Raw genomic sequence first — 18,028 nt, 5'->3', positions numbered from 1 at the left:
ACAGCGGACCGCTCCTCGGTGACAGCGCTGCTTGCTGACGGTTTCCCTCCCTGTGGACGCAGGAGCCACTATTAGCACACTGCCCCTGGATACGACACATAAGCACAGATAATGAAGGACGAGTGACATGAGCCCCTCAGCCTCCTGTCTGCACGCGGCCGACGTCGCTCAGCAATCCCTGTAATTAATAACGGCGACTTTCCGCCCATCAGACTGAGAGAAGGCGCCGGTGGGCGGGGCTGTGACTGACGCTGGGGGCGGGGCATATTGTGGTCGGTTGAGTCGCGTGATGACGCCACGACGCCGCGTGCGCTGTCACGTGACAAGGAACCAGCTGCGTGTCACGTGACACTGGATCCGCCCCCTTCCCGCAGCCCGGTCATCCCGCGCTCCCGCCGCCAGGTAGGGTCCCGTCAGACGCCCGGTCCGGAGTGGCGGATGCTCCGCCCTGTTCCCCGGTGCCTTTGGTTTTGCTCACGCGGGCTCTTGGAGCTGAAAGCGAGGCCTCTGCCTGGGGAAAGGCCGCTCCGGCCTGGAGGCTGTGTGAGCAGAGGCGGCCTGTGAGGGGTGCGCTCAGCGGGGACGGCACTACAAGTCCCAGCGTGGAGTCCGCGCACTGCTGCCACTGATAGTCCCGCTGCAGTAGTGTCCTGAAAACCCCCCTGTGTATAAGTCATTGGTGGTCGCGTCCTCCTGCATCACGTGATGTGCGGCTGCTGCTGCACGCGGGGGCCACGTGCTCCGAATGGGGGGTCTGTGCGGCGCCAATAGTGGGGGACGGTGTGACGTCAGAGCGCTGCTCAGTGATGTCACCCTGCTATAGCGCTGCTCAGAGATGTCACCCTGCTATAGCGCCGCTCAGTGATGTCACCCTGCTATAGCGCCGCTCAGTGATGTCACCCTGCTATAGCGCCGCTCAGTGATGTCACCCTGCTATAACGCCGCTCAGTGACGTCACCCTGCTATAGCGCCGCTCAGTGACGTCACCCTGCTATAGCGCCGCTCAGTGATGTCACCCTGCTATAGCGCCGCTCAGTGATGTCACCCTGCTATAGCGCCGCTCAGTGATGTCACCCTGCTATAGCGCCGCTCAGTGATGTCACCCTGCTATAGCGCCGCTCAGTGACGTCACCCTGCTATAACGCTGCTCAGTGATGTCACCCTGCTATAACGCCGCTCAGTGATGTCACCCTGCTATAGCGCCGCTCAGTGACGTCACCCTGCTATAACGCCGCTCAGTGATGTCACCCTGCTATAGCGCCGCTCAGTGACGTCACCCTGCTATAACGCCGCTCAGTGATGTCACCCTGCTATAACGCTACTCAGTGATGTCACCCTGCTATAACGCCGCTCAGTGATGTCACCCTGCTATAACGCCGCTCAGTGATGTCACCCTGCTATAACGCTACTCAGTGATGTCACCCTGCTATAACGCCGCTCAGTGATGTCACCCTGCTATAACGCCGCTCAGTGATGTCACCCTGCTATAACGCCGCTCAGTGATGTCACCCTGCTATAACGCCGCTCAGTGATGTCACCCTGCTATAACGCCGCTCAGTGATGTCACCCTGCTATAACGCCGCTCAGTGATGTCACCCTGCTATAACGCCGCTCAGTGATGTCACCCTGCTATAACGCCGCTCAGTGATGTCACCCTGCTATAACGCCACTCAGTGATGTCACCCTGCTATAACGCCGCTCAGTGATGTCACCCTGCTATAACGCCGCTCAGTGATGTCACCCTGCTATAACGCCGCTCAGTGATGTCACCCTGCTATAACGCCGCTCAGTGATGTCACCCTGCTATAACGCCGCTCAGTGATGTCACCCTGCTATAACGCCGCCCAGTGATGTCACCCTGCTATAACGCCGCTCAGTGATGTCACCCTGCTATAACGCTGCTCAGTGATGTCACCCTGCTATAGCGCCGCTCAGTGATGTCACCCTGCTATAACGCCGCTCAGTGATGTCACCCTGCTATAACGCTGCTCAGTGATGTCACCCTGCTATAGCGCCGCTCAGTGATGTCACCCTGCTATAACGCCGCTCAGTGATGTCACCCTGCTATAACGCCGCTCAGTGATGTCACCCTGCTATAACGCCGCTCAGTGATGTCACCCTGCTATAACGCTACTCAGTGATGTCACCCTGCTATAACGCCGCTCAGTGATGTCACCCTGCTATAACGCCGCTCAGTGATGTCACCCTGCTATAACGCCGCTCAGTGATGTCACCCTGCTATAACGCCGCTCAGTGATGTCACCCTGCTATAACGCCGCTCAGTGATGTCACCCTGCTATAACGCCGCTCAGTGATGTCACCCTGCTATAACGCCGCCCAGTGATGTCACCCTGCTATAACGCCGCTCAGTGATGTCACCCTGCTATAACGCCGCTCAGTGATGTCACCCTGCTATAGCGCCGCTCAGTGACGTCACCCTGCTATAACGCCGCTCAGTGACGTCACCCTGCTATAACGCCGCTCAGTGATGTCACCCTGCTATAGCGCCGCTCAGTGACGTCACCCTGCTATAACGCTGCTCAGTGATGTCACCCTGCTATAACGCCGCTCAGTGATGTCACCCTGCTATAACGCCGCTCAGTGATGTCACCCTGCTATAACGCCGCTCAGTGACGTCACCCTGCTATAACGCCGCTCAGTGATGTCACCCTGCTATAACGCTACTCAGTGATGTCACCCTGCTATAACGCCGCTCAGTGATGTCACCCTGCTATAACGCCGCTCAGTGATGTCACCCTGCTATAGCGCTGCTCAGTGATGTCACCCTGCTATAACGCCGCTCAGTGATGTCACCCTGCTATAACGCCGCTCAGTGATGTCACCCTGCTATAACGCCGCTCAGTGATGTCACCCTGCTATAGCGCCGCTCAGTGATGTCACCCTGCTATAGCGCTGCTCAGTGACGTCACCCTGCTATAACGCTGCTCAGTGATGTCACCCTGCTATAACGCTGCTCAGTGATGTCACCCTGCTATAACGCTGCTCAGTGATGTCACCCTGCTATAGCGCTGCTCAGTGATGTCACCCTGCTATAACGCCGCTCAGTGATGTCACCCTGCTATAACGCCGCTCAGTGATGTCACCCTGCTATAACGCCGCTCAGTGATGTCACCCTGCTATAGCGCCGCTCAGTGATGTCACCCTGCTATAGCGCTGCTCAGTGACGTCACCCTGCTATAACGCTGCTCAGTGATGTCACCCTGCTATAACGCTGCTCAGTGATGTCACCCTGCTATAGCGCCGCTCAGTGACGTCACCCTGCTATAACGCTGCTCAGTGATGTCACCCTGCTATAGCGCCGCTCAGTGATGTCACCCTGCTATAACGCCGCTCAGTGATGTCACCCTGCTATAGCGCCGCTCAGTGATGTCACCCTGCTATAGCGCCGCTCAGTGACGTCACCCTGCTATAACGCTACTCAGTGATGTCACCCTGCTATAACGCCGCTCAGTGATGTCACCCTGCTATAACGCCGCTCAGTGATGTCACCCTGCTATAACGCCGCTCAGTGACGTCACCCTGCTATAACGCCGCTCAGTGATGTCACCCTGCTATAGCGCCGCTCAGTGATGTCACCCTGGTATAACGCTGCTCAGTGACGTCACCCTGCTATAACGCCGCTCAGTGATGTCACCCTGCTATAGCGCCGCTCAGTGATGTCACCCTGGTATAACGCCGCTCAGTGACGTCACCCTGCTATAGCGCCGCTCAGTGATGTCACCCTGCTATAGCGCCGCTCAGTGATGTCACCCTGCTATAGCGCCGCTCAGTGATGTCACCCTGCTATAACGCCGCTCAGTGATGTCACCCTGCTATAACGCCGCTCAGTGATGTCACCCTGCTATAACGCCGCTCAGTGATGTCACCCTGCTATAACGCCGCTCAGTGATGTCACCCTGCTATAACGCTGCTCAGTGATGTCACCCTGCTATAACGCCGCTCAGTGATGTCACCCTGCTATAACGCCGCTCAGTGATGTCACCCTGCTATAACGCCGCTCAGTGATGTCACCCTGCTATAACGCCGCTCAGTGATGTCACCCTGCTATAACGCCGCTCAGTGATGTCACCCTGCTATAACGCCGCTCAGTGATGTCACCCTGCTATAGCGCCGCTCAGTGACGTCACCCTGCTATAACGCTGCTCAGTGATGTCACCCTGCTATAACGCTGCTCAGTGATGTCACCCTGCTATAGCGCCGCTCAGTGACGTCACCCTGCTATAACGCTACTCAGTGATGTCACCCTGCTATAACGCCGCTCAGTGATGTCAACCTGCTATAACGCCGCTCAGTGATGTCACCCTGCTATAACGCCGCTCAGTGACGTCACCCTGCTATAGCGCCGCTCAGTGACGTCACCCTGGTATAACGCTGCTCAGTGACGTCACCCTGCTATAGCGCCGCTCAGTGATGTCACCCTGCTATAGCGCCGCTCAGTGATGTCACCCTGCTATAGCGCCGCTCAGTGATGTCACCCTGCTATAGCGCCGCTCAGTGATGTCACCCTGCTATAGCGCCGCTCAGTGATGTCACCCTGCTATAGCGCCGCTCAGTGATGTCACCCTGGTATAACGCCGCTCAGTGATGTCACCCTGCTATAACGCCGCTCAGTGATGTCACCCTGCTATAACGCTGCCCAGTGATGTCGCCCTGCTATAACGCCGCTCAGTGATGTCACCCTGCTATAACGCTGCTCAGTGATGTCACCCTGCTATAACGCCGCTCAGTGATGTCACCCTGCTATAACGCCGCTCAGTGATGTCACCCTGCTATAACGCCGCTCAGTGATGTCACCCTGCTATAACGCCGCTCAGTGATGTCACCCTGCTATAACGCCGCTCAGTGATGTCACCCTGGTATAACGCCGCTCAGTGATGTCACCCTGCTATAACGCCGCTCAGTGATGTCACCCTGCTATAACGCCGCTCAGTGATGTCACCCTGCTATAACGCCGCTCAGTGATGTCACCCTGGTATAACGCCGCTCAGTGATGTCACCCTGCTATAACGCCGCTCAGTGATGTCACCCTGCTATAACGCTGCTCAGTGATGTCACCCTGCTATAACGCTGCTCAGTGATGTCACCCTGCTATAACGCCGCTCAGTGATGTCACCCTGGTATAACGCCGCTCAGTGATGTCACCCTGCTATAACGCCGCTCAGTGATGTCACCCTGCTATAACGCCGCTCAGTGATGTCACCCTGCTATAACGCCGCTCAGTGATGTCACCCTGCTATAACGCCGCTCAGTGATGTCACCCTGCTATAACGCCGCTCAGTGATGTCACCCTGCTATAACGCCGCTCAGTGATGTCACCCTGGTATAACGCCGCTCAGTGATGTCACCCTGCTATAACGCCGCTCAGTGATGTCACCCTGCTATAACGCCGCTCAGTGATGTCACCCTGCTATAACGCCGCTCAGTGATGTCACCCTGCTATAACGCCGCTCAGTGATGTCACCCTGCTATAACGCCGCTCAGTGATGTCACCCTGCTATAACGCCGCTCAGTGATGTCACCCTGCTATAACGCCGCTCAGTGATGTCACCCTGCTATAACGCTGCTCAGTGATGTCACCCTGCTATAGCGCCGCTCAGTGATGTCACCCTGCTATAACGCCGCTCAGTGACGTCACCCTGCTATAACGCCGCTCAGTGACGTCACCCTGCTATAACGCCGCTCAGTGACGTCACCCTGCTATAACGCCGCTCAGTGACGTCACCCTGCTATAACGCCGCTCAGTGACGTCACCCTGCTATAACGCCGCTCAGTGACGTCACCCTGCTATAGCGCCGCTCAGTGACGTCACCCTGCTATAACGCCGCTCAGTGACGTCACCCTGCTATAACGCCGCTCAGTGATGTCACCCTGCTATAACGCTGCTCAGTGATGTCACCCTGCTATAACGCCGCTCAGTGATGTCACCCTGCTATAACGCCGCTCAGTGATGTCACCCTGCTATAACGCCGCTCAGTGATGTCACCCTGCTATAACGCCGCTCAGTGATGTCACCCTGCTATAACGCCGCTCAGTGATGTCACCCTGCTATAACGCCGCTCAGTGATGTCACCCTGCTATAACGCCGCTCAGTGATGTCACCCTGCTATAACGCTGCTCAGTGACGTCACCCTGCTATAACGCTGCCCAGTGACGTCACCCTGCTATATCGCTGCTCAGTGACGTCACCCTGCTATAACGCCGCTCAGTGACGTCACCCTGCTATAACGCCGCTCAGTGATGTCACCCTGCTATATCGCTGCTCAGTGACGTCACCCTGCTATAACGCTGCTCAGTGACGTCACCCTGCTATAACGCTGCCCAGTGATGTCACCCTGCTATATCGCTGCTCAGTGATGTCACCCTGCTATATCGCTGCTCAGTGATGTCACCCTGCTATAACGCTGCTCAGTGACGCCTGCCTCCTCCCAGAGCGCCGCCCCTATGAGTATGAAACCATGCTGTCCTCTGTGGGTCTCCATTCAGACTGCACAAGGCTTGTTTGTAGTCTGTAGCCGTGGAGATGCATTGGCCTTCGTAGTTGCTGTATACACAAAGCGCAGGAGGTCTCACCTCAGAACTGTTGTGTTCAAGGGAATCAGTCACCCCTTTTATTTGCCTGTCAGCTGCCGGCACCGCCATCAGGGGTTTATCTTACATTCTATAATGCTGGAGTTGTAACCTGAAAGAGAAGAAAACGAGTTACGTTATACTCACCCAGGGGCGGTCCGAGTCCGGTTTTGGTCTGACGGGTGTCACGGTCTGGTCCGGTGCCTTCCGTCTTCTAGCAGTGACGCCCTCTTCTTTCCTTCCTTTCGCGGCCCCGGCGCAGGCGCACTGCTCGGACCTGTTGAGGGCACAGCAGAGTCCTGCAGTGTGCAGGCGCCGGACCTCTCTGACCTCTCCCGGCGCCTGCGCACTGCAGGACTCTAATCTGACCTCAACAGGGCCGAGCAGTGCGCCTGCGCAGGAGCCGCAACAGGAAGGAAAGAAGAGGGCGTCACTGCTAGAAGATGGGAGGTGCCAAACCAGACCGTGACACCCGTCAGACCAAAACCGGACTCTGACCGCCCCGGGTGAGTATAACGTAACTCGTTTTCTTCTCTTTCAGGTTACATCTCCAGCATTACAGAATGTAAGATAAACCCCCGATGCCGGCAGCTGACAGGCAAATAAAAGGGGTGACCGATTCCCTTTAAGAGTTGTCTCTATTGGTGGGCATAAAGTAACCCTTCAGCTGCTGGATACAACGTTTCCATGAACCCGTGGTCGGGTCTCACTATTCCTCTGGTCGCTGTTAGTTTTATTTCCTGTTATTTTATCCAATATTTTATACAGCGAGACAAGATGTGAAATGTCAGGTCTATAAGAAGCGTTCCCGATCTGTCCATCTACATCCTGCAGACCAGCGTCCGGGTCATGGTCGGGAGATCGCTCGGATAACTTCGTGGTTGTTACTCCCGATTGTCGGTGGTAGAGTAAGAATCGTAGATCACTGCTACACACTGAGACTTACAGGGGCTTCTCACCAAGTTAGAATATCATCACAAAGTGAATTCATCTCAGTTCTTCAATACAAACAGTGACTCTCCTCTATTCTATAGAGCCATTACACACAGAGTGATCTATTTCATGGGTTTATTTCTGGTAATGTTGATGATTATGGCTTACAGCCAATGAAAACCCAAAAGTCATTATCTCAGTAAATTAGAATACTTTATAACTAGAGATGGGCGGACACCTGGATGTTCAAGTTCGGCAGAACAGTTACAAAAAGTTCAGGTTCAGGAACCAGAACAGTACCTGGACCCAAACCTGGACCCCTTTCACTTGAAAATGAGGGCCCGAACATCCAGTGTTTGCTGCGCTGTCATATGCATGACAGAGCGGCAATCACCACTTCTGATCTCTGGGGAAATCATCCCCGCCGGACAGAGAGCCACGGTTCCCACGCTGCGAAAAGACAGCGTGAGCGCTCACCTGTGATCGGAGGTATAAGGTTTACCTACGGTCACTGATGTCAGCTGATGGGACTACAGCCCCCATCATCCGACACCTGCTGCCGCTAATAACTGAGAGCAGGAGCGGTGGATGGGAGTATTCATCAGCCGCTCCTGCGCTATCAATTTAAAAAAAACTCGGCGTTGGTTCCCCTGTATTTTTGCTAACCAGCCAGACAAAACTCACAGCTCCGGGCTGCAACCCTCAGCTGTCAGTTTCAGCAAGGCTGGTTATCAAGAATAGAGGGGTCCCCAGGCTGTTTTTTTTAATTATTTAAATAGATAAAAAAAAAAAATGACATTGGGTTCTCCCTATTTTTGACAACCAACCTTGCTAAAGCAGACAGCTGGGGTCTCGTATTCTCCGTCTGGTAAGGGGCCATGGACATTGGCCCCCCCAGCCTAATAATAGCAGTCCGCAGCTACCCAGAAAAGGCACATCTATTAGATGTGCCTTTTCTGGCACTTTGCCCAGCTCTTCCCACTTGCCCTGTAGCGGTGGCAAGTGGGGTTCATATTTGTGGGGTTGATGTCTCCTTTGTATTGTCTGGTGACATCAAGCCCACAGCTTAGTAATGGAGAGGTGTCTGTAAGATGCCTATCCATTACTAATCCTATAGTTATATGGTAAATAAAGACACAGCCAGAGCAAAGTCCTTTATTAGAAGGAAGACTAAACACATTTTTACATTTTTAATATAAACGCCTACTTCCATCAAAGCCCTCGTTCTCCGGTAATAAAATTAAACTAAAAAAACAACAATATGCCACACCTGTCCATCATTCTGTCCCACGCTGTAGTCCATGTCTGGGGGATAAATAGTTTTGGACCTGGATGGTGCCAAGATGCGACCGTCCAGGCTGAGAACGACTGGTGACTGAGCGGCTGCAAGTGCAGCCTCAGTGACCGGCGGTGACGTCATCGAGGTTACGTCCGGTCACTGAGGCTCCGTTTCCAGCCGCGCTGAAGTGTGGTGACCTCGGTGAGATCCCCGTTAGCACCGTGAGAAAAACTCTGTGGTCAGTTACACTTGCTGTTGCAGCCTACTTGTTTATTGAATATTTACCTGCATTTTATTGGTAACCTGTTCGCAGACTTTTGGTGTACAGCAGCATTTTATCCGGTTTATTCAAGGGTTATATCTAATACAATTGTAATTTTTAAGGATTATACTCATGTTGGTTCATTCGCCTCCTTTCAGGTGTTTAGTCTTTGCATGAGTTTCTGTCCTATTTAATTTAAACTTGGAACCTAATGTGTTAAATACAAATTACTGAAATAATGACTTTTGGGTTTTCATTGGCTGTAAGCGATAATCATCAACATTAACAGAAATAAACAAGCAAAATAGATCACTCTGTGTGTAATGACTCTATAGAATAGAGGAGAGTCACTTTTTGAATTGAAGAACTGAAATAAATTAACTCTTTGATATTTTAATTTATTGAGAAGCAGCTGTATAAGATCAATCCATCCTGTATTATACTCCAGAGCTGCACTCACTATTCTGCTGGTACAGTCAGTGTGTACATACATTACATTACTGATCCTGGGTTACATCCGGTATTATACTCCAGAGCTGCACTCACTATTCTGCTGGTGCAGTCAGTGTGTACATACATTACATTACTGATCCTGAGTTACATCCTGTATTATACCCCAGAGCTGCACTCACTATTCTGCTGGTGCAGTCACTATGTACATACATTACATTACTGATCCTGTGTTACATCCGGTATTATACTCCAGAGCTGCACTCACTATTCTGCTGGTGCAGTCAGTGTATACATACATTACTGATCCTGTGTTACATCCGGTATTATACTCCAGAGCTGCACTCACTATTCTGCTGGTGCAGTCAGTGTATACATACATTACATTACTGATCCTGTGTTACATCCGGTATTATACTCCAGAGCTGCACTCACTATTCTGCTGGTGCAGTCACTGTGTACATACATTACATTACTGATCCTGTATTATACCCCAGAGCTGCACTCACTATTCTGCTGGTGCAGTCACTGTGTACATACATTACATTACTGATCCTGAGTTACATCCTGTATTATACTCCAGAGCTGCACTCACTATTCTGCTAGTGCAGTCACTGTGTACATACATTAGATTACTGTTCCTGAGTTACATCCTGTATTATACCCCAGAGCTGCACTCACTATTCTGCTGGTGCAGTCCCTGTGTACATAAATTACATTACTGATCCTGAGTTACATCCTGTATTATACTCCAGAGCTGCACTCACTATTCTGCTGGTGCAGTCACTGTATACATACATTACATTACTGATCCTGAGTTACATTCTGTATTATACTCCAGAGCTGCGCTCACTATTCTGCTGCTGCAGTCACTGTGTACATACATTACATTACTGATCCTGAGTTACATCTTGTTTTATACCCCAGAGCTGCACTCACTATTCTGCTGGTGCAGTCACTGTGTACATACATTAAATTACTGATCCCGAGTTACCTCCAGTATTATACCCCAGAGCTGCACTCACTATTCTGCTGGTGCAGTCACTGTGTACATACATTACATTACTGATCCTGAGTTACATCCTGTATTATACTCCAGAGCTGCACTCACTATTCTGCTGGTGCAGTCACTGTGTACATACATTACATTACTGATCCTGAGTTACATCCTGTTTTATACTCCAGAGCTGCACTCACTATTCTGCTGGTGCAGTCACTGTGTACATACATTACATTACTGATCCTGAGTTACCTCCTGTATTATACCCCAGAGCTGCACTCACTATTGTGCTGGTGCAGTCACTGTGTACATACATTACTGATCCTGAGTTACATCTTGTATTATACTCCAGAGCTGCACTCACTATTCTGCTGGAGCAGTCACTGTGTACATACATTACATTACTGATCCTGAGTTACATCTTGTATTATACCCTAGAGCTGCACTCACTATTCTGCTGGTGCAGTCACTGTGTACATACATTACTGATCCTGAGTTACCTCCTGTATTATACTCCAGAGCTGCACTCACTATTCTGCTGGTGCAGTCACTGTGTACATACATTGCATTACTGATCCTGATTTACCTCCTGTATTATACTCCAGAGCTGCACTCACTATTCTGCTGGTGCAGTCACTGTATACATACATTACTGATCCTGAGTTACATCCTGTATTATACTCCAGAGCTGCACTCACTATTCTGCTAGTGCAGTCACTGTGTAAATACATTACATTACTGATCCTGAGTTACATCCTGTATTATACCCCAGAGCTGCACTCACTATTCTGCTGGTGCAGTCACTGTGTACATACATTACTGATCCTGTGTTTCATCCTGTATTATACCCCAGAGCTGCGCTCACTATTCTGCTGGTGCAGTCACTGTGTACATACATTACATTACTGATCCTGAGTTACATCCTGTATTATACCCCAGAACTGCACTCACTATTCTGCTGGTGCAGTCACTGTGTACATACATTACTGATCCTGAGTTACATCCTGTATTATACTCCAGAGCTGCACTCACTATTCTGCTGGTACAGTCACTGTGTACATACATTACATTACTGATCCTGAGTTATATCCTGTATTATACTCCAGAGCTGCACTCACTATTCTGCTGGTGCAGTCACTGTACATACATTACATTACTGATTCTGAGTTACCTCCTGTATTATACTCCAGTGCTGCACTCACTATTGTGCTGGTGCAGTCACTGTGTACATACATTACTGATCCTGAGTTACATCCTGTATTATACTCCAGAGCTGCACTCACTATTCTGCTGGAGCAGTCACTGTGTACATACATTACATTACTGATCCTGAGTTACATCTTGTATTATACCCTAGAGCTGCACTCACTATTCTGCTGGTGCAGTCACTGTGTACATACATTACTGATCCTGAGTTACCTCCTGTATTATACTCCAGAGCTGCACTCACTATTCTGCTGGTGCAGTCACTGTGTACATACATTGCATTACTGATCCTGATTTACCTCCTGTATTATACTCCAGAGCTGCACTCACTATTCTGCTGGTGCAGTCACTGTATACATACATTACATTACTGATCCTGAGTTACATCCTGTATTATACTCCAGAGCTGCACTCACTATTCTGCTGGTGCAGTCACTGTGTACATACATTACATTACTGATCCTGATTTACCTCCTGTATTATACTCCAGAGCTGCACTCACTATTCTGCTGGTGCAGTCACTGTGTACATACATTACATTACTGATCCTGAGTTACATATCTGTATTATACCCCAGAGCTGCACTCACTATTCTGCTGGTGCAGTCACTGTATACATACATTACATTACTGATCCTGAGTTACATCCTGTATTATACTCCAGAGCTGCACTCACTATTCTGCTGGTGCAGTCACTGTGTACATACATTACTGATCCTGATTTACCTCCTGTATTATACTCCAGAGCTGCACTCACTATTCTGGTGCAGTCACTGTGTACATACATTACTGATCCTGAGTTACCTCCTGTATTATACTCCAGAGCTGCACTCACTATTCTGCTGGTGCAGTCACTGTGTACAAACATTGCATTACTGATCCTGATTTACCTCCTGTATTATACTCCAGAGCTGCACTCACTATTCTGCTGGTGCAGTCACTGTATACATACATTACATTACTGATCCTGAGTTACATCCTGTATTATACTCCAGAGCTGCACTCACTATTCTGCTGGTGCAGTCACTGTATACATACATTACATTACTGATCATGAGTTACCTCCTGTATTATACTCCAGAGCTGCACTCACTATTCTGCTGGTGCAGTCACTGTATACATACATTACATTACTGATCATGAGTTACATCCTGTATTATACCCCAGAGCTGCACTCACTATTCTGCTGGTGCAGTCACTGTGTACATACATTACATTACTGATCCTGAGTTACCTCCTGTATTTTACTCCAGAGCTGCACTCACTAGTTGCCGTGTGGCCCATCCCTGTTGTCGTTGTGTAGTGCTTGGTTTGGTGTTTCCGTTGTTGGGATCTCCGCTTGCCGTCAGTGAGTGCTTTCTCTCCGTGTGTGCGGCTCCTGACCGCTCCACACCTTCCTGCTTTGTGCGGTGACAGATGTGGTGTTGATCATGGAGACGGCAGTGGTTCCGATACTTCGATGAGTGAAGCCGCGGAGTCCGATGTTATCTTTTCTGTTCTTTTCCTGCCAGCACAGGAGGTGAAGATGGTGATGAGTAGTGATGAGACCTTCTGGGATTAGATGTTATCATGCTCGGGTGCGAGGCCGCGAGACATGGAGCCGCGGGGACTCGAGCATATTATTCGAGCACGCCGAAAGCAGTCGGTTGACCCCCGAGCATGGCGGATATCGCCTTTTCTGAGCTCATTCACTTATCACCAGTAATGAGAGAAAATGTGGAACGCGATGGAACATTGCAGCCGCCCTTCTGTCGTCTCTAATAATGACTTTTTGGAGTTTCCCTTTAAGAGCTGCAGCCGTCGCTCGTCCGCTTTGCGCGGGTTTGTTGTGCGGCCGTGGTCCGTACTGCAGCAGTTTTGAGAAGCCTCGATAATTGCGTTAGAGCGGCTGACGGGATGGGCTGCAGGCGGAAAGTGCTTGATAACCAGGTAATCGAATAGCAGCGCGTTTCAGAGCGGCGGTATCAGCAGTCGTTAGGCGGGTAATGCGATGAGGTCATCCCTCCCTACAAGCTGCAAATGGAGTTATTATGGAAGAAAGCTGTTACCTTCACCCCCCGACGGCCGATTACCACTTTATAAACCACTCATTAGTCCCACTGCACAGTAACGTAACGTCTGCACGCCGTGCGTTAACCCCTGCCTGACTGTACGCAGCAGTCTGACCCCGAGGAAACTCTTGACTCCTAGGAAGTTGCTTTTCTTGCCGCACTCTACAACTTGTTTCTGGGGAAACAGAGTGTAACCGGTAAGCCTTCCTTAGGGTGTTAGGGCCGTATTAAACGTGGTAGGTTTAACACTTGGGGGTCTAGTAAAGCTGGGTGAGAACCCTCGTGGAAAAAGTACAGCTGGCCATAGAGTAAGTCGTGAAAAGTCTCTGCAGATCTGCGTAGTTCTGTATGTTTCATTCTTTTTCAGACCTCCTAACTTTACACTTTTCCTTTATGGGATTTCCCCTCCTAGGAATACATGCTGGATGTGAGGTCTGGGTAGGCTGCTGCCCTCATTACCTCTCCTGTATCAGCACAGCTTCATTCCTGAATGATTTATCCTCTACTCCTCTGCACAGAATCACTTTCTCTCTTTTAGGCTATGTGCCCACGTTGCGTTTAAATCCGGACACTGAAAACCGGACTCCATCCCAGAAATCGTGCGTTTTTTTCTGCACGATTTTACCTCGATTTTTACCGCGATTATGATCGCTTGGAAAGTGATTGACAGGTTGGTCACACTGGTCAAGCATAGTGTTTGACAAGTGTGACCAGGTTTTTACTATTGAGGCTGCCTATGCGGCATCAATAGAGAAAGAAAGAATGTAAAAAATAATTAAAAAAAAAAAAAAATCGGGGTATATTTACCTTCCGACCTCCCACGCAGTTTCAGCGACGCTCCCGTTCCCAGGAATGCCTTGCGAGACCTGTGATGACATTGGTCTCGCATTACTATAGCGATCTCACGAGACTGCTAGAGTCACGCGAGACTACATCATCACAGGGTCTCGCAAGGCATTACTGGGAACGCTGAGCCGGGAATGCAGCACGGGACGTCGGAAGGTAAATATACCCCGATTTTTTTTAATTTTTTTTTTTACAGGGGTATGGTACCCAGGGCCTAGAGGACAGTCTCCTCTCCTCCACACCGTGGGTACCAACCGCACATGAGAAGCTTAACTTTGCGCACGGTGGGCATAGCCACATGCGGCAAGTAGGCGATTCTCATGCATTCCTATGGGTGCGGATTCGTGGCAATTCTTTGCGATTCCGCACCAAAGAATGAGCATGCTGCGATTTTTTTCCACGATGCAATTCCGCTGCGGAAAAAAGTGCAGCATTAGCACAGCATGTGCGGAATGCCATAGGAATGCATGGGGGGCGTCATGTACAAGATTTTTAAACGTTTTTGCGCCGAAAATCGCGGCAAAAACGCTTAAAAATCGCATCGTGGGCACATAGCCTTAAAGGATTATTCCCTCAAAAAGTAAGGCAAGACTTGCTGATTGCTGGAAGCCCAGACACCCTGAGAGCTGAATGTAGCGAACCTCCTACAGACATCCCTAGTGCCTGTCCTGATTAGTACCTATCAGTGTCCTTATGCTGCGGTGTGACACACTCCTAAAGTCTCGCCAGGCCTAGTAATCGCTAGAGGTGCCGGGGATGGTGCATGTAGAAGTTTGGTGGCCTTTGACTACCAACATTGCCCTCGAGACTTCCATGTCCTGCATCTTTAACCCCTAGGCTAAGTTATTAATATCAGGTCGCGGGGCTATAATGCATGCAGAGGATGCTATATGTAAACAGTGGACAGCGCCATATGCTGTGCCGTGGCTATTCTTGGGTACTGCAGGTCAGGTCATGTTCATTTCTGTGCCGGTTTGCCAGTTTTGGATGGGTTGTAATAGCTGTATTATTTGTCTCACGGTTTCCTCCAGAATCTTGTCCTGATGGTTTGAAACAGTGCAAATAAAATATTTGTGACCGGCATCGATGCTGATAGTGGATTGTCCAGTCTAGATGCAAATGTTCCCGGGCCGCGGCTGCCCGAGGCTGGCCTGTTCCCGGGCCGCGGCTGCCCGAGGCTGGCCTGTTCCCGGGCCGCGGCTGCCCGAGGCTGGCCTGTTCCCGGGCCGCGGCTGCCCGAGGCTGGCCTGTTCCCGGGCCGCGGCTGCCCGAGGCTGGCCTGTTCCCGGGCCGCGGCTGCCCGAGGCTGGCCTGTTCCCGGGCCGCGGCTGCCCGAGGCTGGCCTGTTCCCGGGCCGCGGCTGCCCGAGGCTGGCCTGTTCCCGGGCCGCGGCTGCCCGAGGCTGGCCTGTTCCCGGGCCGCGGCTGCCCGAGGCTGGCCTGTTCCCGGGCCGCGGCTGCCCGAGGCGGGCCTGTTCCCGGGCCGCGGCTGCCCGAGGCGGGCCTGTTCCCGGGCCGCGGCTGCCCGAGGCGGGCCTGTTCCCGGGCCGCGGCTGCCCGAGGCGGGCCTGTTCCCGGGCCGCGGCTGCCCGAGGCGGGCCTGTTCCCGGGCCGCGGCTGCCCGAGGCGGGCCTGTTCCCGGGCCGCGGCTGCCCGAGGCGGGCCTGTTCCCGGGCCGCGGCTGCCCGAGGCGGGCCTGTTCCCGGGCCGCGGCTGCCCGAGGCGGGCCTGTTCCCGGGCCGCGGCTGCCCGAGGCGGGCCTGTAGTCTGTGGCTATGGACACGCAGTGGTCTGCATTTAAGCTCTAGAGAAAAAACAATAGATTGTTTTAATGAACAATTTGCAAAATTGCATTGCAAAAAGCGTTTGCACGCCCCTAAGGATAGTCTGTGGAGCAAACTGTGACCCAGTGGGGTGGTGATGCCGGGCGTCAGCTCTTGTGGTTATGAAGGTTTTGTCTGAGTTCAGCAGAGTGTGGAGCCGTCACCAGATGTTTCCTAAAAGGCAAAAAGAAAGCAAAACTGAGAAAAGTGGCCGAATATCCCCCCGACCGATGACTTCGTGTGATAGCCAGACTTGGTGGTTGCAGACAAACTTCTGCGGCACCAGCATCGGAACACCATGCCTGACACTGCAGCACCTCTCCATGTAATGTTGAGAGCTGGAATCCCTACTAAACAGTAAAAAAGTACATTAAAGGGGCTGTCCAATACCGAAATAACGTATTTTAAAAAAAAAAAGGCATTAAAGGGATATTTCCCCCTCCAGCATGGGCTGCTACTGAGGTCTGTGGCAACTCCGGAAGTGATGTCTGCTTTGTTCAGAAGCCAGCAGGACCGCTGCTGCCTGTGATTGGCTGCAGTGGTTAGTTGGCTTGTTTTGGATGTCTCGCTGATGGCGTTTTTTGGCTTCCTCAGGTCTGATCACATTCACAACCTGGTGGTCATTTACATTTCATCTCTGGACCCCGTTTTATGTGATTTCGGAGATGATGCTTTCTCTGTAATTGTATTTATAGGAGTCTGTATTCGTGGGACCGGCACCTACCTGACACTACTGGCTCATCCGCTGCGTTATCGGTGGAGGACGTTGGATGGAGCGGCACTGAAGATATCGGACAATTTCTTTGTTTTCTTTCTCAGTTTTCGGTGGTTTTAGTCCTGCGCTTTGTTCGCCCGGCGCTGACTTGCGTCAGTGCAGCCGTTTATCTGTGACCGCCGCGTCGTCGCTGATGTCACTTTATTATATTATTTTCATTACTATAACAAGATGTTTCAGATCATTACAGCCACTATCTGCAGCAGAACTAATAAAACAAATAACACCCCCCCCAAATAAATCTGTCCTCAGCTCCCACCCTATTATCCCCGAGACTTCTAGTACGATATTATATACTGTATACCTGTACACAAACATAAGCCGCAGGACAAATGAGAGTATTCTTAATAACTGGCGGCTTCCCCCAGCTATGCGGGCAGCTGCACTGCACCCCCCGTGCACAATGCAAGGCCGCAGCTACCCCTTCCTCTGCGTCACCCCCCCCCGTCCCCGAGCACAACCCCATTCCGCAGCTTGCCCCACCATTGTCCTGGCCACTGCACCCCCCCAAGTGCATAATACCACGCACCCCCCCGGGCACGTTACTAGTCTGCAGTGTTCCCTACATATGCAAAGTGCTACACCGGCCCTCCCCCGTGTACACTGCTAGTTCGTAGCTTCCCCTACCTATGCAAACTGCTACACTGCGCCACCCCTGAGTGTGCTGCTAGTCGGCAGTGTTCACTACCTATGCACTGTTACACCGCACCACCCCCGTTTACGGCGCTAGTTTTACGGCTCCCCCTTCCTATGCAAACTGCTATACCACGCCACTCCCCATGCATGCTGCTAGTCCGCAGCTTCCACTACCTTTGCA

The 18,028-nt window shown here is 51.4% G+C and overlaps 1 long non-coding RNA gene across 1 annotated transcript in view; it reads left to right on the top strand.

Moving 5' to 3' along the window:
• The first annotated feature begins 247 nt into the window (after positions 1-247).
• LOC141058831 (uncharacterized) overlaps positions 248-18,028 on the top strand; it is a 44,169-nt gene continuing 26,388 nt past the window's right edge. The window contains exon 1 of the long non-coding RNA XR_012222329.1: positions 248-402. This is a non-coding gene — a long non-coding RNA (uncharacterized lncRNA). The remainder of the gene's footprint in view (positions 403-18,028) is intronic.

Source organism: Dendrobates tinctorius, unplaced genomic scaffold, assembly GCF_039654945.1.
Source record: "Dendrobates tinctorius isolate UK_male_01 unplaced genomic scaffold, ASM3965494v1 ptg000215l, whole genome shotgun sequence".
Lineage (NCBI taxonomy): Eukaryota > Metazoa > Chordata > Amphibia > Anura > Dendrobatidae > Dendrobates > Dendrobates tinctorius.
Note: the sequence above shows the minus strand (reverse complement) of the source record. Positions and strands in the feature narration are given on the sequence as shown.